The following is a 23,104-nucleotide window of genomic DNA, read 5'->3' on the forward strand; positions in this document are numbered from 1 at the left end:
TATTTTTAATTTTGGAATCAATTCATAGTGTCCACATGGTTTCTAAAGTCTGAAAATAGTCTCACACTAGCTAACACATTAAAGAAGGGTCAAAATATCTCAATGCATAATTTTGTCATCAATAGGACCATTTTACCATTTTTTCAGTCTCAGTGGACCCTAGTATCTGTGACAGTTAGATGGCAGTGAGACAAGTAGTTGTACACACTGATAGTAGTCCTCAATATATATTTACCCTTTTGTCTCAGAAATAGGATCCCAATTTTTAGCTGAGCTCATAGCCACCCCAGACAAAGGCTACATTTCCAACCCTTCCTTTGACTAGTGTGTTCATGCAACGAACTGCTGATGAATGGGAGAATATATACAACTTCTGAAAAGTTACCTTAAATATCAGCAAAGTGGTCTTTTCCATTTTCCTCTCTCCTGCTGATTGGACTGAGGATGTGGAAGCTGGGGCTGGAGCAGTCACCTTAAAGTAGGACTTGAAACTGGTATTTTAAGGATAATAGAGCAGAAAAGTGAAAGAGCTTTGGTCTCTGATGATTGAGGTACTGGGCAGCCTAGCACTGCCTGTGTTTATGTGAGAGAAAAATAAATTTCTAACTTGTTGCAGCCAGTATTATTTTGGGTTTCTATCATTCATAGTCAAATCTAATTCCAATGTAGACATCCAGAAGATAACTGGCTGCTACACAATGTGGTTAGTCTCAAAATTATTGTACACTTATTGAATAAAAATGTAATAGTCTATAAGTGGAGGATGATGAATGTCTTGTATATTTACCAGAAGGTATTTCTGTGAAATGAAATCTCATGATATTTAGCAGCCCTTTCTCAGAAATGTGTAATGCAGATGGCAAGAGCTTGCCTGTTGTTAGTCTGTTGGACACATGATGTGATTTTGAAACACTACTTAAAGTACAAAAATAGTAAGACATTCAAAGAAGATAGGAAATGAATTTCCCACTAAGCCAACAACATGACCAACCTACCAATTCTGTCTATGGTAATTCAAAGCTAGTGATATATAGTATCATAAAAGATGTCTCCCACCCCCAAGAAGGAATAGTGCTGATTTTGTAATACAAATCACCCAAATAATAAATTTCTAGCAAACTTAGATTATCTTTCTCTGAGTTTAGAAACCTTGTTTTAAAATTAAATAATGTAATCTCATACAAACATATATTGTCCCTATAATTATTTAAAGTCTTGCTGTGCACACCACTAGCTTGTTCCCATAGGAACTAAATGTGTTGAAAATTACTGGAGAATAGGAAAGTTCTATTAAGTATCATATCTTGCATGTGGCACTTATAGTTCATTTATATGTTCATAGAAATACCTTCTTTGTGGGGCGCCTGGGTGGCTCAGTCAGTTAAACCCCCGACTTTGGCTCAGGTAATGATCCCACTTTTGTGGGTTCAAGCCCCACATTGGGCTCTCTGCTGACAGCTCAGAACCTGGAGCTGCTTCAGATTCTGTGTCTCTCTGTCTGCCCCTCCCTCTCTCATGCTCTGTCTCTCTCTGTATCAAAAATAAACATTAAAAAAATAACTTCTTTGCAATAGATGTTAAGAAAACAAAGTTGAGGTCCATCCCTTTAAAAGCTTAAAATCTTATGGAACTAACTAAAACTAAAATTATTGGGAACAGCTGACAACATTAAGTCTAGGCTGTAAGCTAGGCATTATTCTAAGCACTCCATCTATGTCAACTAATACAAGAAGCCAAGACAACTTGAGAGAGGCACCGTTATCATTTTATAGCCAGGGAAACTGAGGTATTAAATAGGCTAAGAAACGTGCAAGAGGTCACATAGCTAGTAAGAAAAGAAAGTGATGAAACCCACTTACTCTGGCTCCAAAGTCTATAACTTAAAGCACAATGCATTCTGCATCTCACATGGAGACAGACATGTGAAAGATCATGTGGAACATGGGAGGGGCATCTAACCCAGAACAGAAAGGGGTCTTACAGGAGATGTCACATGCCCTGGGTCTTGAAGTAAGAATAGGAACTGCACATAACATAGGAGGAATAATACTTGCAAAAGCACAGGGAATCAAATAGTATAAATTTAAGATAATTGCAAGTTGAGTAGCTGCCAACAGTGCAGGAGGAGGGATGGTGTAAATGAGGTCAGAGAGGCAGCCAAAAATCTTTGGACTGGCTTATAACTTGAATGTGATCCTAGAACCTGTGAGGAGACCCATGGATAAACTTTTATTTGATTTTTAGAGAGAGAGAGCCTGTTGGGGGAGAAGGGCAGAGGGAAGGAAGGAGAGAGAGAAAGAGAATCCCAAGCAGGCTCCATGTTTAGCTCAGAGCCCAATGCATGGCTCAATCCCACAGCACTGGGATCATGACCTGAGCTGAAATCAAGAGTTGAACACTCAATCAATTGAGCCACCCAGACACCTTGGAACTTTAGACAGGAGAAAGATGTGCTAGCATTTGTATTTAGAAAGATTATCCTACCAGCAGATGAGGAGAATGAATTAAAGCAGAGAAAGAGAAGTTTATATATTGATTGGAGTGATCCATGAAAGACGTGATGAGGAATTGAACCAAGTCCATGGCAGTGGAAAAAGGAGGAAGCGGTGGATGTAGAAAGTACTTAGGAGACAGAATTCTCGGAAGATATGTGGGATTCCCAGGGCCCTGGCCCAGGAGACTTGATACAGCCAAGAAATGAAGCTCGGTTAATTTAGTACTTACACTTAAAACATCTAGATAATATGTAAGCGCCTGCTGTAAATGGTGCCATATGTGGGGCATCACAAGAATGCTCAAAGTGCAGAGGATCTAGCAAAAGTCAAAACAACCTTGGGACGGATGTTTAGCACTTGTTTAAAGCTTAGCCAGAAGAGGACAGCTTAAATTTTTAATACTTGAGATCAGTTTTTATCACAACCTTGCGCTATGCCACACATCATGTGTTGACAGATTTGCTTAGCTCTGACAGCTGACTCTTTGGAAGACATTTGGCAGTATGGGGAGAACCCAGCAGACTATGTAAATCATGGGCGAAAGTAGCAGCCTGTGAATACAAGGTGGAAGGTTAGTTATATTTACGATGAAGAGTGCAGAAGAATAAAACTGCTGCTTGTCCTTGTGTGTTCTTGGAGGGGAGATACTTTGAGGCAAAGAGGACCTGTTTTCATGAAAGACTATGTGATGCTCAAGGTACAGGCAGTGGGGTCACAGGGCCCTGACAATGCATGGGGTCATAAGAGGTAGAGAAAGGGTCATTCCTCCCTGCCCTCCCCCTGCGCGGGGACCAGAATCCCAAAGTGGAAGCTGCAGATAGAGCCTCTGAGAAGCTTGTGGGGAGCAGGGAGAATAAAGCAGGGTCCTATGAAGCTTATTTCCAATGGGCTGGTTTGTGGGCACATGTGAAGCCAGGCCTCCATGAAAGAGTCACAGACATTTCTGTGGGGAACTTTGCCAAAGAGTGAGTCACAGGAACTTTGAGCGACTAAGGTTTTAACTGAAGAGAACTTAGGGTTTTACCCCATATCCATAAGTCCTTCCAATGGGCAGCTCTTTGTTTTGGTCTTTGTCTTGTGGTTTCTGCAGAGAAAAAGCAAAAAATCACTTGACATCAAACGAATCATTGCAGAGTTGCATGCTGATCCCCAAAGAAGTCAGCCTTTTAGAACATTACTATTAAAGCGAGTATACCTTTCCCGGTCTGATATATTTTTATCTGGACTACTCCACAGTTAAAGGACTTTCAAGAAAAATAACCAGTACTTCTTAATGTGGCAGTCAGTCTCCAGGAAAGCTCCTCACTGATTCTCTTCTGGTGTGCATGCTCTGTATAGTCCCCTCCCACAATCTATTACAGTTCGTCTGTGTCACCAATAGAATACAGTAAATGACAGTGTGTGACTTTCAGAATACAGTTAAGTGACAGTGTGTGACTTTCAGTGCTGCTTCAGAAAAAAAAGAAAAGAAAAGAAAAAAGAAAACCGTGCCAGTTCAATGTTTTCTCTTGGATTACACACTCTGGGGAGACCAGCTACCCCGCCATGATGACAGCAAAGCAGTCTTATGGAAAAATGCAAGGGGTAATGAAGCCAGGTCTCTCGCCAACACGCAGCCTTGTCTCGCCAGCCATCGAACAAGCCACCTTGGAAGTAAATCTTCCCGCCCCAGTCAAACCTTCTGACTCTGGCCAACCTCTTAAATGAAAACTCCCAAGAGACTTTGAGGCAGAACCACTCAACTCAACTGCTCCTAAATTCCTGACCCTCAAAAATGTTAGGAAGTAAAAACTGGTATTTTTGTTTCAAGTTTGGGATAATTTGTTAAGCAGCATATTTAACTCATAGACTTAATTTATATCCATGTGAATGAGACAACTCACCAGTGTAATCCCCCCAAAACAAAGAGATTGCCCCCACAACAGGCTTTACCTTCTGCCTTTAGTCAACTAAAGCAAATCTCTTGTACTTTTCAAATACAGTCACATTTTTGTCCCCACTTAGAGACAATAATGTTCAGAAAAAGTAAAGCGGAAGTCCAAACCACCATTATAGCACCATGTAAGGAGCTAGCTAGGCTGCAGTGTCTGCTAAATCAATTTCAAAAAAGCAGGCAAAAAACTAGTCTAGACAGTATCTATGGGTAAACAACATCATTACATTCAATTATCTGACTGGAGAGAAAAGGCAAAAAAGAAATTCTGACAGTAATTTAATTTTAGGAAAATGGAACTATGATAAAATGCTATTATTAAAGAAAAACTGTCTGGTGTCTTTTCCAAAGCAAAATCCCTACAGCAACATGAACACAGTCAAAATCTGTGATTGGGATCCCAAGGAAAATGCTGGCCTCACATAAGGTGAGGAGGATCTCTGATCTCAGAGGACTACTGGCATTGTTGTAAGCAAATTAAGCAAAAATTCAAGCAAAAAAAAAAAAATCCAGACATTTCGATTAGCACAAAAAATAATAATAACCAGAACTAGAAACAACTACCCAAGTTTGGAGGATCTCAAAGATGAGATTATATGTTGTCATTGTACACAGCTTTATACTGTGGTCCATGCTTTATGTATCAGCTCTTGACCTAAGCTGTAAGTTCCTAGAAGGTATGAGCTCAGTATCTATTTCAGGTCACTGCCTAGAGTTAATGCATTAGTCTGAATTCCCTAGGAAAAAATGATTCTGAAGCACAGCTTCCTTCGCAAGTGCAATCACCGGGCAGCGAGTGTGAAAGAAAAGACAAGTGAGTCGGAGGAGGATGGGAAGAAACTGCAAGGTAATGCGCTGGCCATGCTGGCTACTGTTCCATAACCAGCAACTGCTCGACTGGTGTTGCAACTTGACCATGCAGGGCATGTCTGGACGGATTAAATGGAAAACCCATGACTCAGAACGGTGTATGGGAGTGGGGAATAAATGGAGAAGGAATTTATCCGCTAGCTCCATCCTGACTTCCACTTTTCACTAATTGAAGTTTGTTCCAGGAGGAGTTTATGCCACTGTACACCCAGGTTGTAGCCCCTTCAGCAACCACTAAGGAAACTACACCCTATGACCTCTGGCATAGTACTTCATACAAATGTAGAAAGGTAAGCGGGACCAGATTCCCTCTTGGGGATTCGTCTTGGGTACAAGAAATGCAAGACCTCACAGAAAGTCCTTCACAACAGTGGCTGTGGTGAAGACTTACGATCCTGAGGTGTCAGGGGTCAGGTGAGCTGGAAAAATGGATTCAACGTAGCCAATGTTTGTTGATATTTGTGAAGAGAACCTTCTTGTAGTCTGAAGGACAAACAGGAGAGTAACAAGTATCCAGTAGAGCTGTAAAGTCAGCTTTATGCAATGTGGTATATAGATTTAGCTTATCTCTTTAGCTCTAGCTTTTTCCCTCCAATACCAGCAAAGCACTGGTGTCTCAGAGACAGGGCTAGGCTGGGAAGGGTTCTTACTGTCAGTGCTCTTTCTAGGCTGATCTCTTCTGGAAGAACCATTAGGTTTCAGCCAAAATGCTCTTCTTAAGTCTTCCTCGTGATCCAAGCTGGCCTCAGAATCCCCAAAAGCAGCCCCCTTCAGAGTAGCAGCGCAGGTTAATTCATTTGCTTCTATTTTATACAAACTTCAAGTACATGACTTTGAAATATAAATAAGGGCACACTTTGTGCATAAAATCTGAAATAGTTCAAATGTCCTGATTTTAAAAGAAGATGTGAATACTGCCTAATTTTGAGTCTGGTGAACTATGCTTTTACTATTGTCACTTATCGGGACTACTTTAGGTTGTAAACAAGCAAGCGCATGATCATTTTTCAGAATGAGTCATGGACTATGTGAAATCTTTCAGGAAAAAATACAAAAGGCATCTGCCTGGTGCTCTTGCCAGGGTTATTATTATTTTACAGATGAGGAAACTGAGTCATCACGTGATTGACTTTGGGAACTCAAAGCCAAGTCCTCAGTCATCAATGCCCATCTCCTTTCCATTGTTCTATCCCTCCCAACTTTGTGTTACCATCAAATATAATAAGCAGACTTTACTTTCCTGCATGGCGTCAATAAAACATTGGCTGAGCCCACAGTACTGTACCTAACTTATTCCTTTAGATTGACATAAAACTTTTAATGGATGTTCTTCTACAATGTTGTTCGATCACCTGTCCACTTAACTACTTTAAGTGTCAGCAAGCCACAGTTCACCATTCATCCCCCAAGAAAGTATATATAATAGCAGTAACAATCACAAGAATACTAATATTTACCATTTTCTAGCACCAGGTGCTGTCTTAGAGTCTCCACATATGTTATTTCACGTCATTCTCACAACAGCCCTGTGAGGCAATACTATCATTTTTCTCATTTTACAAATAAGAAAACTGAGGCTCAGAGACATTAACTAATTTGGCCAAAATTACAGAGCTAGCAAGTGCACACTTAGTTCTGGGCCCAGAGTTTTTCCCACTGACCCAAACTCCCTTACATTAAAGCCCACAGAGACATGTTTCTTTTTATATGTGCATTACCACCTTTCATCTTGATCACTACTTTATAGATCAGGAAATTGAGCCTCAAGAAGGTAGATAGGTTTTCCAAGTTCATATAGCTATTAACTGTCAGAGCTGGGAGTCAAAGCTGAGTTGGAGTTTACTCTCTGCTTCTCACTGGAGACTATCAAATGCTTGGTTAAAATGACGGCTGCCTGTGTTCAACTCAGTGTTTGCTAATTTATCATCACAGACACACTATCTAAAAATCAGTTCCCACAAATCCTATTAAATAAAAAAAATCACTTAGAACAATTGTTTTTGTGAGTTCCTACCCTCTGAATTAATGAGAATCCTCTATGTTCATTGATGTAAGTGGAATTTGACACTGGGGCCTCAGGAGGATTTCAGAGAAGAGACTGAGGAGAACTAAGGAAATTGGATGACCCATACAGAGACACTGAAAATCGGAGTATAGCAGAAAAGATCCTCAGAGCAGCTGACATCTTAACAGGGAGCCTAAAAGATTATTGAAGGAGGGAAGACAGAACTAAAAAGCTGGATATTTGCAGCAACAAAATACCACACAATGGAAATACCTTAACAGAGAGAGATAAGAGTTTTCTTGAAAAGTTTCTGTTACTTTCTTAGAATATTTATTAGAATTGAGCTTGGTTGCTTATAACAAAGATCCAAACTGACAATAGAAATAAAGTAAAAGTTGGCATCTCTCTCATGTAATTGGCTGTTCAAGACGAATATGGAGGCCGTACAGTGTTAGGGACCCAGTATCTTTCTTTGTAGCCACTTTGCCATTCATGGCTTCCATTTGCAAAGCCATGTCACAGCCCAAGCTATCTGCTGGAGCTCCGATGTTTATATTCACATTTCAGGCTATAAAAAGAAGGAAGGGGGGGGAGTGGGTCTACTTCCTCCCTTTTAATGAGATTTTCCACAACCCTTCCACTTATATATCACTGAGAAGAATTTCATCACATAATCACACTGACACCTCGTTGCAAGGAAAACTCTTCTCGCTGGGTATATTGTCCCCATCTAAATGCAGGTTTACGTTACTGAGGAGGGGACAGAATAGATATTGCGGTGTGCAATGCAATGAGCAGATTCTGCCACAAATGGATAAAAGATTAATAATAACAGTAAAAGTAATAAATTCATTCAACCTACCTCCCTCCTCAAAGACATGCACAAGAGGACATTCCAAATGCCTAAGCAAACTGGTACCATAGGACAATTTTCTATTTAGAAACTTTTAAAAGCAAAGTCAATTTAGATACTTTTGGAGCAAGAACAATGGGAATGGATTGACTATAAAGCCAAAAGTGAGGAAGCTTGAGTTTTGTATTATTCTAAAGTCATAATGTTCCTCTAATCTGGCAGTTTGGCTTTTGTCCTCAGGCTGTGATGGCTGGAAGCCTATGATAAGAAACCCTTTTACATTCAATGTCATCTATATGCTCATGTCATTACACTGCAGATTGCTTACATTGAACTTGCAGCAGTCCTCTATTCTGCCTAACTACATTCATATTTCAAAGCAAACATCGCTCACATTTCAAAAGAAAACTCTTATCAAAAATGGTTTTTAACTCCTATACATTCAAAATACTACAGGGGCACCCGGGTGGCTCTGTCAATTGGGTGTCCTACTTTGGCGCAGGGCATGATCTCATGGCTTGTGGGTTTGAGCCCAGTGTCCTGCAGGCTCTGTGCTGACAGCTCAGAGCCTGGAGCCTGCTTTGGATTTTGTGTCTCCCTCTGTCTCTGCCCCTCCCCAACTTATTCTCTCTCTCTCTCTCTCTCTCTCTCTCTCTCTCTCTCTCAAAAATAAAACATTTGAAAAATACTGCAGAGAAGCTAAATGCTCACCTCTTTCTAAGATTGTATAGAAATAAAGTAAAGGAGATTTTGAAAAAAATAAGATGTCTGATGCATTCCTGTGCAAAAATAGTGTTCTTTTAAAGGTATCTTTATTTCCAGTAATGATAATAATAGCCAACATTTACTTAGTGATGATTATGTGTCAAGAGCAGAGGTGAGCACATTATTTTATTCATTCATAAACTGTAAGAAGAGCTTCAGTGTGTTTTCTCAAACTTTGGCTCCTTAGGCCCTGTCATCCATTCATCCTTCCATTACCATTTGCCAAACATTTGTTCTGTATCTCGCACTATGCTAAACAATAAAGAGACAGATACTATCCTAAGGAAATTCACATTTTTTAAAAGGGAACAAAGGGAGAAGTGAAATGAGTACATTTTAATCCCTATGTGCACAGGTTGTGGGACAGGCCATCAGCATGCACATTCCTGACTCTGTGACTCTGTCCTAGCTGTGGGACTTTAGGCAAATCATATAACTTCTTTAAGTTTGAGGCTCCTCATCTGAAAAATGGAAATACCAAAGTACTGAATAAGATAAACCATTTAAGCACTTAAGTGACTGTTTGGCACAATGTAAGCACTCAATAAATGTTATTACCTATTTGTGTAAAAGCACCCAGGGTGTTAAAGGAACTTAAAGGAACACTAAGAAAGATGCTGAACTCAGACACCAGGCTGAGAAAGCCTCACGAAGTTACCTGAGTTGAGTGTTTAAGACTATACAACTCATGGGTGCCTGGGTGGCTCAGTTGGTTAAGTGTCTGATTCTTGATCTCAGCTCAGGTCTTGATCTCAGGGTCATGAGTTCAAGTCCCACACTGAGCTCCATGTTGGGTACGGAGCCTATTAAAAATAAAAAATACAAAAAGACTGTACTACTCAGATACTCTCCTAAATTCTCCAGCTCTCTGGGGTCAAACTTCTCTTATGCCCAAAGAACCCTGACACACATGCCTATAAAAGCAGAAAGTCTCATCTTTCACAGGGTTACTCCTCAAGGATCGCAGTGAAAGAATGTTCTACAAATCCTCAGGCTCCCCGAGCTAGACACTCTCTCGAGATTATTGCTCTACATTGTGCACAGGACATCTGCTCACACCTAACCAAACTCCCATCCCATCCCTGCCCCTGCCCCTGACGGTTGCTGCTTTCAGGTTTTACTTCCTCCCCAAGCCTGGACAGAGCTGCCTTCATCAGTACTTCAAAGCACATCTCACAGAAGCTGTCCCTTAGAAGGCTTTGCTGAAAGATGAGGGAGAACAGAAATACAGTAAAACCTTGGATTGTAAGTAACTTGTTCTATGAATGTTGTGCAAGATGAGCGAAACTTTCTAATAAATTTTAATTTGATAAATGAACAGTGTCTTGACATATGAGTAGTCCCTGACATCAAATGCCACATGATCACAACTGAGCCACTGGTTCTTGAAATTTGCTTTGATATACGAGTGCTTTGGATTATAAGCATGTTTGCGGAATGAATTATGCTCGAAAACCAAGGTTTTACTTACCGCAAAAGGGAGCCCACAACTAGGACTACAGGTGGTTGCCCTGAAAGTCACAGCCCAAACATAGGCGGACTGTCCCTGCCTCACTAGCCCCCACAGGTCTTTTCTCAGGGTGGGCAGGAGCCGTCTGCACCCCGTCTGCAGGGATTTTTGGGGACCTCCATATTCCAACATACAAGCTCAATCCCTTTTTTTTTTTTATCCCCAGGGAAGATGGAAGGCCCTCTCCCCAGGCTAAGGTCCTTCTCTTTCCCACTTCAAGATGACAGGAGCATGTGCAGGGTGCTGCGGCCCTCGTCTCAAAGACAAAGCTGGGACCATCATGTGAGTCCTCAAACATTGCCCCAAATCAAGGTTATCCATCTTAACTCCTAGAAAGGACATCAATGGTCCAGACCATCTAGTGCAGCTTCTTGCTGATCTATACCCACACCACAGACTTCCCTTGAAGCCTTGAGATGAAAGAAGGTCCAGGTCTGCATGACCTTCCTGGTGGTTCCTGATCTTGTATGGACACTGCTTTTCGATAAAAAATACACATAACTCCACCAATGCATCATTTCCAGGCAAAGGACAGGACAAATCCTGATTTAGGAATTTTTTCATTAACTTGCAAATATATTTATATTATTAAACAGAACACTTAATAAGTTACTCTGAAGGTTTTGCATTTGGGGTTATTACACTACTTACTTCCTGGGCTTCCCTAAGAAAAATAGATAGGTATTTACCTTACAAATACATTACTAAAGGGATTCATTCAAGTGGTCCATTCTCAAACAAAAGGAAGTCTCACCCCAAAGACAAATGTTTACCTGTCAAATGTCTCATTTCCTCAGAGTTCTGCTCTCAACCCAATTAGCTATTAGGTATACTTTGCTGTTTATAAGTGTATGACTGTGTCATTTTGAATGGGAATAGCCCAGAGCACTTTACAAGCAATAAAGCAATGTCTTGTTAAAAGGCATTTTAGTATTCTATTACTATTGAACACAATAATACCTTGTCGCCAGAAACTCTTTCAGGGATATTAGATGTATGAGGTAGAGCCCCTATCTAGAAACCAAGGAGAACCACTCTTTAAGTAGTCAAGAAATAGTCCTTTGGCATTTGAACATGCACCCAAAAATATTTTTATTAATATTACTCAAGCAATCTTTAAAAGTTAGTGACTCTAGGGCACCTGGGTGGCTCAGTCAGTTAAGTGTCTGACTTCAGCTCAGGTCATGATTTTGTGGTTCGTGGGTTTGAGCCCCGCGGTGGGCTCTGTACTATAGGCCTGGAGCCTACTGTGGATTCTATGTCTCCCTTTCTCTTTGCCCCTCCCCTACTTGCTCTCTCTCTCACAAAAATAACTAAACATTAAAATAATAATAATAATAATTATAATAAAATTAGTGACTCTTACATTCCTAGAATCCTAGCACCCAGGGCACAATTCAAACTGTCTTCCATCGTCTGTTCCCCAACATCTCCCCTCTGCCCTACACAGGCAAGTTTAGACAAGTTTAGACTTTCCCACCAATATGTCAAGTATTTCTCTTTCCTCTCTGCAGAAGGAAATTAAAAAAATATTTTTGTTACTATTAAGTGTTACTATTTAACTGAAATTTTTAAAATACTGTCTTGCTAGGTATTTCAATGGATTTTTGGAAAAATCAGCTGAAGGAATAGGGTAAGGCACAAGACAATTTTTTGGAAACTGTAGACCATGTATAAATGATTATCATTATTGCTTTGTAAAGGTGGGAGGAGGGTAGATAAGTCTTAATTGTACAAATGGCATTTAATACATGTCCTGGAGAGCTGGAAGGAAGAGGAGTTACTCATATTGAGACCAACTTTGTAATCACTTAGTCTTTCTTAATCCTCACAACCAATCTCTGAATTAGAAATTTCTATTTTACTATAAAGGAAACTGAGGATAGGAAGGATTAAGTGACTTGTCCTGTGGCCACACAACTAGTAGGAGCCTGAGTGGGACTTAAACTCAAAAGGAAAGGCTCACAAGGTATGTGCAGAATAGGATTGTCCAACCTGAGTCTCACTGTTGCCTGGTCCAACCTCATCTGGTTCCCCTCATAAGTAAGTTTCCCCAGCCTTTCCTACTTAGCCTCAGCCCCTAAGATCACCCAACCAGGCTGGACCCTGGCCAGTCAACAGTGAGAGGAGGACCAGCACATGGAATTGGCATGTGGAGTGTCTGGTAGACTTATTCTCAAACCCTGAGCACCCAGAGACCCACAGTGCTATAGGTGTCTCCTGCTTCCACCGTATTGTCCTGGTGTAGAACTGGGGATCTTTCCTACCTTCCCATTTTCCTGCTGAGGTTAGAAGCTCCTCCTGAGAGTCAGTACCCTAACTTCTCAAAGACTGGAGAAGTAAATGGGCCATCGTGAATCCATGCATGGCCCCTTATCAGATTTTTAATATTGCCACCAACCAGAAACCTCTGTTATGCTGCCTTATCTATTACAGGATCTCTTTGGGCAAGGATTCCTAGCTATGTCAGTTTTGAATTGTTTGCTTTGGCTTTTTTGATGTTGCATGTTGGCCAACAGCTAACTCCTTCTGGTCCAGGCCAACCCTGCCCTTCCTTTACTTTCTCCCCAGGCTCATGAATATTCAATGTGCCTCACAGCTAAGCCATCTGAGTTAGGGCAGAATGTGGCATTGCCTCATCATGAAGTTCTTATAAGGGTTTGCCATAAATGAAAAGTGCCCAAGCTGCAAACAGGTGATCAGCTGCAAACACCAAGCGTGTCACAACTTGTCAAGACATAGCTTGACTGGAGAGTCACAGATTAAGAACAGAAGTTTGAAAAGAAGTAGGAATGAGGAGATTGTTTCACTTACCAGGTCTGTGACCTTTAGCCAGTGTCATTAGTGCCACTGTGCCTCGCTTTCTTTATCTATAACATAAAAGCAAGGATACCTGAGTCACTAGGTTTTTATAAGAATTAATTGAGAAGGGGGCCTAGGTGGCTCAGTGAGTCAAGTGTCTGACTTCGGCTCAGGTCACGATCTCGCAGTTTGTGGGTTTGAGCCCCAAAATGGGCTCGCACTGACAGTGTTGAGCCTCCTTGGGATTCTCTCTCTCTCTCTCTCTCTCTCTCTCTCTCTCTGCCCCTCCCCCACTTGTGCACATGTGCACATTGCATGTGTGCTCTCTCTCTGTCTCAATAAATAAACTTAAAAATAAAAGAAAATATCAAGGTCAGGAACAGAACCTGATACACAGTAGACACTCTATAAAGGCCATATGTAATCAACTTCAAAATGCACATTCATTTTCACATTTTAACACTCTGAAACTGAAATGAACCTTATATTGTGTCACAGTTTAATCGACAGCGGTTTTTGTCTTCTTTTATAATGGTACATAATATAACAGTACGTCTTACAGTCAGTGACATCTTACATTCTATGCAAGGCAGTAGAGATGGTCCCCAACTTACAGTGGTTCAGCTTACAACTTTTTGACTTCACAATGGTGTGAAACCAATACATGTTCAGTAGAAACCGTACTTCAGATTCTGAGTTTGGCGATGGGCAGTAGATACTCTCGCACGATGCTAGGTGGCAGCAGCTCGGTCAGCCACACAAGCAGAGTGACAACCACTTTGTTTCTCACTTTCAGTACAGAAGTGAATGAATTGCATGAGATAGTCAATACTTGATTATAAAATGGGCTTTGTGTTAGGTGAGTTGCCTAACTCTAGGCAAATGTAAGTGCTGTGAGCATGTTTAAGCAGGCTAGGCTAAGCTACGATGTTCTGTAGGTTAGAGGTATTAAACGCATTTTCAACTTGGGATATTTTCAACTTACATTGGGTTTCTCAAGACATAACCCCATCAAAAGCTAAGGAAGATCTTTCTCTTACCACAGTATCCAAGACCTGACAAGTCACGCAGCAAAAATAAAAGCAGCACTACAAGGGATGGTGCTTTATCAGCATTCAGAACAATTGAGAACAAATTTTTCCCCATTTCACCTGACAATACTACTGTGAAAGGAACAACTGAGATTTTTGTGAAATAACAGGACTCTTCATTTTTGCATTTTTCAACAGACAGGCCTTGTTTTTCCAAAATTAGATGAGATCGGGTGTGCTCAGAGTGGTATGGCCATAGACTCCAAAATTAGTAACTGCTAACTCTAGATAATGTAACTTTATGAGAGGAAATATGGTCTCCTTGTTTAAAAATGTTGCACTTAGGCTACACTGGTTGGTTCTGTCAAATCATCAAACATTTCTAAACAGATAGAATTGTTTTCATCTGAGTCCTGGTTTTAAACTGATACAGCCATGAGTGAATGAGCCCCACAAACACACCTACTCTCTCACTGGCCACCGGTCCCTTTTTTCTGGGGATGCCCTTCCTCCTAGCCTCCCCTTCGGCTGAATTCTTACAAGAGCCAACTAATGAAACAAGAAGTCATGGAACTTTAGAGTTGAACTGATGCATTCCCAGATATGCCCAACTCAAAGCCAACTATTCTACTGGGTTCCCAAACCCCTTCAGCCTTATTATTTCCACACCAGTACTTAATCTGCCACAATTACATTTTTAGGAAGTCTGTGTCTCTTTTTGTTTCTCCTCATTGGCTTTGAAAGTCTTGAAGGGCAGGGGCGCCTGGGTGGTTCAGTTGGTTAAGCGTCAGACTTTGGCTCATGATCTCATGGTTTGTGGGTTCAAGCTCATGGTTTGTGGGTTCAAAGCCTGCTTTGAGTTCTGTGTCTCCCTCTCTCTCTAACCCTCTGCTGCTCACAATCTCTCTTTCTCTTCCAAAAATGAATAAACATTTAAAAATTCTAAGTTAAAAAAAAGAGAAAGTCTTAAAAGGCAAGGCATATCTATTGCACATCTGTATCCCCAAAACATTACCTTACAAAATATCTTTTTTTTTAAGTTTTATTTATTTTTGATACAGAGACAGACAGAACATGAGAGGGGGAGGGCAGAGAGAGAAGGAGACACGGAACACGAACCAGGCTCCAGGCTCTGAACTAGCTGTCAGCACAGAGCCCGACGCGGGGCTCGAACCCACGAACGTGAGATCTGACCTGAGCCGAAGTTGGAGGCTTAACCGACTGAGTCACCCAGGCGCCCCACAAAATATCTTAAATATATTTGTTGATCTATTTTAGCCAAAATGTATTGAATTGAAATGAACTATGTACAAATGCTTTTCACCAAATACAGTGGACTTTGGTCAGTATCATTACAATATGAATAATATCAGGGAACCCATGTGATCACAAATGAATATGTGTCCTGATTAAGGAAGTGGACTTTCCTTGAAACTTGGTTGGTCTTACCTGCAAGACTATTCCCAGAAAACCCTAGGTCCTCCATAAATATTGGCTGAAGAAACATCTACTCTGCCTTGCTTCTATCATCCTATGTTTCCAAATATTCTTCTACGTAGTTACAGCATTTTTCTTTGTCTACTCAAGCAAGAAACAGCAGACTTTCTTAAATCTCCACGTCATAACCACTGTTGTCAGAGCCCAACACCTGTCTGCAGTCCTCCTTTTCCCTTCTTACCCCCAGGTTCTACAGCTTCAGATTGTCACAACTACTTTAAAATTTTTCTAAAGACCCTGACTGAGCTATACATAGATAGATGACAGATCAAAATAGATAGATAGATAGATAGATAGATAGATAGATAGATAGATAGATAGATAAAATACATATCTTTTAAAACACTATAATTAGGAAAAAATGGAATAAACCCAAAACTAAAAATTTTTTAAATTATCTATGGGAGGGGCACCAGGGTGTCTCAGTAAGTTAAGCATCCAACTCTGGATTTTGGCTCAGGTCATGATCTCACAGGTTCATGAGATCAAGCCCCATGTCAGGCTCTGCCCTGAAAGTGCTGAGCCTGCTTGGGTTTTTCTCTCTACCTCTCTCTCTGCCCTTCCCCCATGCACACTCACATGCATTCTCCCTCTCTCTCAAAATAAATAAACATTTTTAAAAAGAATTATCTATGAGAGAGGGAGAAAATAAAGTAGAACAAGGCAAAAGTTACACTCCAAGTATATTTTATTTTGTATATTAGAAGTTGAGGCCCTGTAAGTATTTTATGTAATTATAAAACAAAATTAAATTTTAAAACTCCTAAAAACAAAGACAAAATTTTAAACTTAATCAAAAATTATTTCAGGTGATTTTTCAACAAATAATTTGATTGTGCCTAAAGGATAAAGCCTAAAGACAAAAAAAGACCTATACAAACAATTGTAAAATTGTTTTCATTAAGCATATTTTTGGCATAGTGATGATACTGTTATTGTGTTGAGTATGTTTTGTGGAACAAAGTGAATGGTAATGATGTTGGTATCACTGGGAACCAGTCGATTATGGCATGGGAGAAAGGAGATAGAGGTGATGTGAGGTTGACAATGTTAAATAAAAACTCTGTAATCCTGAGTTTGAATTATAAGTATCAGTATGAAGTCACCATGTATGTTATATCTTTAAAAAGTTATTTTCTTAGTTCTGTCCACTGAAAAGGACTAGAAACCTGACTGTAGTTCTGAAATGCCATTTTCACTTAAAAACACAGAGCTTCTTGGAGAAATGGCTGATTCCTGGTGTAGGGCAGAGAATGTGCCAGATGAAGCTGGAATATCACACTGGACCACAAGCAAGGAAGCCATAAGAGAGTAGTAATAGGGTCCTGTCAAAAGAACTCAGTGCCAACCCGAAAATGCTCACACTAGCCAAAGATGGGACAATTTGAGCATCATCGGCAATGATGGAAACACATAAAATAGGTTTGAATCCAGAAATTCAAAATGATGCTTGACTCACTGATAACATTTGAAGGATGCTGGCTAAACAATTCATTATTTTGAAAACTGGGAAATACAAGGAAAGAATAAAGCATAAATTTTCTATTTTATACATATCATATCTCAGACAGCAACAATCATCTTTTATATAGAGAAATCTCTCCTTATGGAAATAGTCCAGGTAATAAGTAAAGAATGATACAATTTAAATATAACCATTTTATAAGCTCTAATGAAATAATGGGTCTGAAAAAAGATTATTAATGGCTGCTAACATAATGCATAAAGAGACATTACTGTGTCCGGTTGGAAGTACCCAAGACCACTTATGAAGTAGTCACACACCAAATAACCAAAGCCAAATCTCTCAAACCTGTATGTTTCAATACTAGGTTACAGGAATATGAGGAAGAGCAGAATATGGTAAACAAGATTTAGGGAAGCAACTACCAAAATCCAGACCACAGATAATTCTACAAGACAAAAAGACCCAATTTCTCCAGTAAATCAATTGCAAAGGAAAAAGGGGGGAAGTGGGGGCAATTCTCAGAGACTTAAGAGGCATACCAGCTAGTAAGCAGTACATGTACCTTGTTTGGACAGAGATTCAAACAAATTCTGAAAAAAATTTTGAGACAGAGAAATTGAAATAACTATTTTATAATGTTACACATTGTTGCTAAATTTTTGGGTAAAAGAAGGGTGCCCAGTTTTTTAACAATACATATTGAAATATTTGCAGATAAAATGATATAACGTCTGGGATTTGTTTCAAAAGAATCTGGGACTGAAGACAGTGGTTGGAGGTACAGATAAAACTCAGTAGTGAAATTATTGAAGCTGAGTAATAGTTACATAAGGAGAGGTTCATTATGGTATTCTCTCCACTTTTGTATAGATTTGAAATTTTCCATAACTAAACATGCTTCTAACATACCATCGTAAAAGTGCTACAACTTATTTCACACCTAAGGTGAATGAATTCTGTAGAACCTTCAAGAAGTAGAGATGGCATGCATGCATATTAGTAAACTCCTGTTTCTTCGAGGCCGTCAGATATTTTGAGATCAAGGACACCATAGCCTGAAGAAAGTACATGGGTAGGTCAACATAAACTCCTTCAGCTCCACTTTTTATCCAAAACTGCACCTTTGGATAGATTTGGCTCCAAGCACACCGATTCTTGTGCATGATCACAGCTACTTCCAGAAGATTATCAGTCATCTATAAAACTGTCACTGGAACACCTTGGAAACAATCATGGGTCTCCTGGCACAACTAAGGTTTTTCACCAGCATCTGGAGCCTCACATTTGTGGCTGCAAACATTTCTTACATAATCTTATTAAGAAGATAAATATCCTTGGATGCTCTTCCCTCGTATTTGGCTCATCTTTGCAAGGCGTTAGGCGCACAAAATTATTTTATTTACCTGACCAAGTCTGCTTAGCCGGCACACAGTCCCGAACTGGCAGCAGCGATGCGCACTGCGCAGAAGCCGTGGAAACCCTGGCTGTGGCTGCAGCGGTGGGAGGCAGCGGGGCTCCCCAGGCCGGCACCGCGGCGACCCGGGTGGGAGGCAGGCTTGCCCATCGGTCCTGGGAGCCTGGCTGCAGCGTCTGCACAAGTACTGACTCCGGCCAGACGACGCCTGACCAGACAGGACCTGCTGGAACGCAGGCAGTAAACTTCGTCAGTAAATTACTACAAAACACAAGTTTACACATCGACCCTGCAAGAGAACACGTCAAAGAGTGGTTATAACCCTGCGAAGGGTTTACAATCTCAGTTTTAAAAACTGTTTCAACGTTGCAAACCACATATCCACAGACTTGGAAACAAAATAAATTTAAAGACTCAGAAATTTAAAGAAAGAAAATAAATGTAACGACATTTGACAGTAAAGCATACTACTTACCAATTACTAATGCGGAATAATAGTTTTAAAATTAGTTTTTCCTTGTAGCTAAAAAGTCATTGGTAGAATGCACAAACCAGGGTTTTGAATTCTAAACAAATTATGAAGGCACATTTTTTTTTCTTGTACAACCTCCACAAGTTACAGGAAATGTCGGAGGAAACATTAAAATACCATTGCATAAATTTGCATTTAAAATTAAATTCTAATTTACACAAAACTGATTTGTATGAAGAATGAAATATTTTTAGAGACGTTGTTCCATGAGAATTATCAGCTCTACATGTACTAAGATTTTTATTTCAAAATAATTTATCAGATATGTATCCCAAATGTTGTCACAGCCTATAAAATCCTCTTAACAGCTTCAATCAAAATTGCATCAACAGAAAGACCATTGTCAAAATTTTAAATTATCAAAAATTATTTGCAATCTTTCATGTTTCAGGAGCAACTAGTGTCTCTTTCAATTGCATCAACTAAAACTAAGATTGCTAAAAGTATTTATTTTAATGACCTAAAATGTAAGTTTGGAGAAAAGGAAGCCACAGAATAGTGAATAATCAAGATATCACATTAATAAAGTCTTAGTTACTGCATTACATAAAATTATGACACCAAAAATATTTTTCACACTTCATAAGTTATATTGCTACTCATAAATCACTGTTAAGTCTGTTTTATAAGTAAAATATTTTAAAAGGAAAAGCTTTATTTCTAATACTTTTAATGGCACTTTTTTCCTGCTTTTTCAACAAGGATCCTGCATTTTCATTTTGACTGGACTGCTCAAGTTATGCAGCTTGCCCTGCTCATTAAAAAAAAAAAGATATTTTTAGATGCTTCATCTCTTTCGAGGGGGGCAGCTATATTTTTAAATGTAATCAGGACATTTAAGGCAGTTTCTAAGCACTGTTACATGGGGGAAGGGAAAGGTTATAACTGTTACAAATGTTCAACCAATTCTTGTCAGCCCAGTATTACAAAGGTTCTAGGGCATAGGCAGTGTGGGGAGACCTTAAAGATAAAAATTCCATCATATCTAGCAAAACTGAGGCACCAAACTGTGATTGTTTTGAAGTCACAAGTGATTTAGAAGCAGAGTTGGAGGGGCCCCGGGGGCTCAGTCAGTTAAGCGTCTGACTCTTGGTTTGCAGCTCAGCTCATGATCTCATGGTTCATGGGTTTGAACCTCACTCTTAGCCCAAAGCCTCCTTGGGATTCTCTCTCTCCCTCCTCCCCTCTCAGCCCTTCCCCTGCCCTACTCACATGCTCTTTCTCTCTCTCTCTCTTAAAATAAATAAATAAACTTAAAAAGAAAAAAAGCAGACTTAGAACTAAATCTCAAATCTCTCCAGTCTACCTGGTACAGTTTGTACCACCAGCTCTTTCTGATTGTATCATTAAGGGTTCAGGAAACCAGAAAGCACTCTAGGTATTTCAAACAGAATAATATGGGTGGTGGCCACCAAGAGGGACGGTGTGTTCAAAGGGGCCGGAACAACAGAAGGAAACGCAGTTATTGCCAGAGCCACCACCAGCAGAAAGGAAGAGGTGCTCTGCCTTCTCTCTTCCTCCCTCCCTGCCGTTCATCTTCCCCTATACATTCCCGTTAGCAGAACTGAGCTGGAAGCCTGCGGACAGCAGAGCCTGGAAAACTCAGTCTTTAGGAATCAGCCTCCTGTGATTGAGCAGGGAAGGGCAAGGCTGAGAAGCAGATTTGAAAGCAAACAAGCAAATGACTGGCACTCTGAATAAACAAGGGAGAGTAACTTCTTCAGGTCTGAATGCCGCCTAAAAAGCTGAAAAGTGCTGGTAGCCAGACGTCACTGGCAGTTCTCAGTGCTAGATAATGTACATAAACCCTTAGCACAGTGCATGATCTATGCTGAGTGGAGGTTAAACTTATCATCGTTGTCGTCATCATCATCATCATCATTACCGTCACTATTAGGACTATTCAATGGGAAGAAGTTTAAAAAATGACTTTAAAAATCCGGAAAGTTCGTCAAACAGTGATGAGACCACCATTCAATATGTGAAATAAAAAGTTACAAAGCTGGGGGCGCCTGGGTGGCTCAGTTGGTCAAGCATCCAACTTCAGCTTAGGTCATGATCTCAGGTTTGTAGGTTTGAGCCCCACCTCAGCCTCTGTGCTGACAGCTGAGAGCCCGGAGCCTGCTTCAGATCCTGTGTCTCCCTCTCTCTCCGCCCCTCCCCCTCTCATGCTCTGTCTCTCTCTCTCTCTCTCTGTATCAAAAATAAATAAAACATTAAAAAAAGTTACAAAGCTTGATTTATTAATTACTACAGCAAGGGGAGCTATGCTAGTCAGGCAGTCTCTCCGAGCAGAGCAAACTGCTGACCTTATAAAAGGTCTTTGAGGAAAGCATGGGGTGCCAGGAATTGACAGACTTTCAGAGGTATAAGTGGATTGACATCGTCTGTAGCCCATGGTCACTCAGGTGAGACTGTGGTTGATTAGTGGGCACTCAGAGAGGTGTTTATTGGAGCGAATCTGCCCCTGATTGGCTACCTTACACCAGGGGGTTACTGAGGCAGTAATCTTGATCAATTGAACGGATTTAAAATTGGTTCTTATGGCTCTGTGTTGCCTTTGCTACAGCAAAAATCAGGCTTTTTCTAAGTTCATAGGAACTTCTTTATTTCCATTTTTTTCTTTTGGTCCTTATCCAATTCAGGCTGTAGGAGAGGAGCACCTGGGTAACTCAGCCGGTAAGCGTCAGACCTCGGCTCAGGCCTCTGTGGTTTGTGGGTTTGTGCTAACAGCTCAGAGCCCGGAGCCTGCTTCGGATTCTGTGTCTCTGCCCCTCACCTGTTCATGCTCTGTCTCTCAAAAATGAATACACTTTAAAAAGAAAAAAGAAAAGAAAACCTTTTTTAAAGCTGCAGGAGAGACCTTCAAGGATTTGCAGATCTTTACCGCTGTTGATTTTCCTTGAAGGGAAGGTTTCATCAAGTTTACAAGTCCGGTGGCATGATGCTTTCTGGGCTCGTTTTTTGTTTGCTTATGTCTGTTGTTTTTTATTTGTTTAGTTTTGTTTTTGTCTTTAAGTCATTTTCTGAGTCATCTATCAGGACAGTGGCTGCACAAAAGCACTTAAGACTGGAAAACACGCATTGAACAACAGTAAGATGAGTAAGTATAACTGGAGGAAACTAGAAGATATTTTAGAATCCTGATCTCAGACCTCCCAGACGTGGTGACGAAACAAGTCTCAAAGGTTCTTTGAGTCTCTTTTTATAGCTGAGTCACCTTTTCTTTTAGCTTAGATATAGATTATCCCAATTCACTTGTAATGTGTAGATATAATATATAGTGCTAGCAGTGGTTCAGAATCCTCCCTGTTTGGGGGCAAAAAAATCCAAGGCCATTCTATTATCTATAACTACTTGGTTTAAGGAATTATAATTGATTTGCTGTAGACCAGAGTTTAAGCTCTGTTGTTTACAGTGTCAGCCAAAGCAATGGAAAAGATGTTTAGATGAATGCCTTTCCTAGTTTAACGACTATGGGGAGGATCATTCAAAAGGATTCTCTCCCCATAAAAAGTTTATAATTTTGTGGTCTTTGAAAGGAGATCTAGTGCATTTAGGATGTTACGGAATTATGTTAATTACGTATCGTTCATAAAAAATTATCTCAACTCGGGTAGGTTGAAAACAAGAACATTGAGTACCTCACGTGGTTTCTGAAAGGCAAGAATCTGAGAGCAGCTTAGTTAAGTGGTTCTGGTTCAGTATTTCTCTTGAGCTGCAGTCATGATGTGAGCCAAGGATGCAGGTCTCTGAAGTCTTGCATGGGGGTGTAGCATCTGCTCCCAAGAGGGCTCCCTCACACAGCTGTTGACTGGACACTTCAGTTTCTCACTGGCTATTGGCAGGACGTCTGAGTTCATTGCCACATGGACCTCTCCACAGGGTTGCACAGAACATGGCAGCTAACTTCCCCTAGAGTGAATGGT

The 23,104-nt window shown here is 40.4% G+C and overlaps 1 long non-coding RNA gene across 1 annotated transcript in view; it reads left to right on the forward strand.

Moving 5' to 3' along the window:
* The window catches only part of LOC115293800, a 49,523-nt gene that overhangs the window by 21,759 nt on the left and 4,660 nt on the right, over positions 1–23,104 (forward strand). Inside the window, exons 2-3 of the long non-coding RNA XR_003909610.1 lie at positions 10,598–10,713; positions 12,023–12,064. This is a non-coding gene — a long non-coding RNA (uncharacterized LOC115293800). The remainder of the gene's footprint in view (positions 1–10,597; positions 10,714–12,022; positions 12,065–23,104) is intronic.

The sequence above is a fragment of the Suricata suricatta genome, chromosome 6 (assembly GCF_006229205.1).
Source record: "Suricata suricatta isolate VVHF042 chromosome 6, meerkat_22Aug2017_6uvM2_HiC, whole genome shotgun sequence".
NCBI lineage: Eukaryota > Metazoa > Chordata > Mammalia > Carnivora > Herpestidae > Suricata > Suricata suricatta.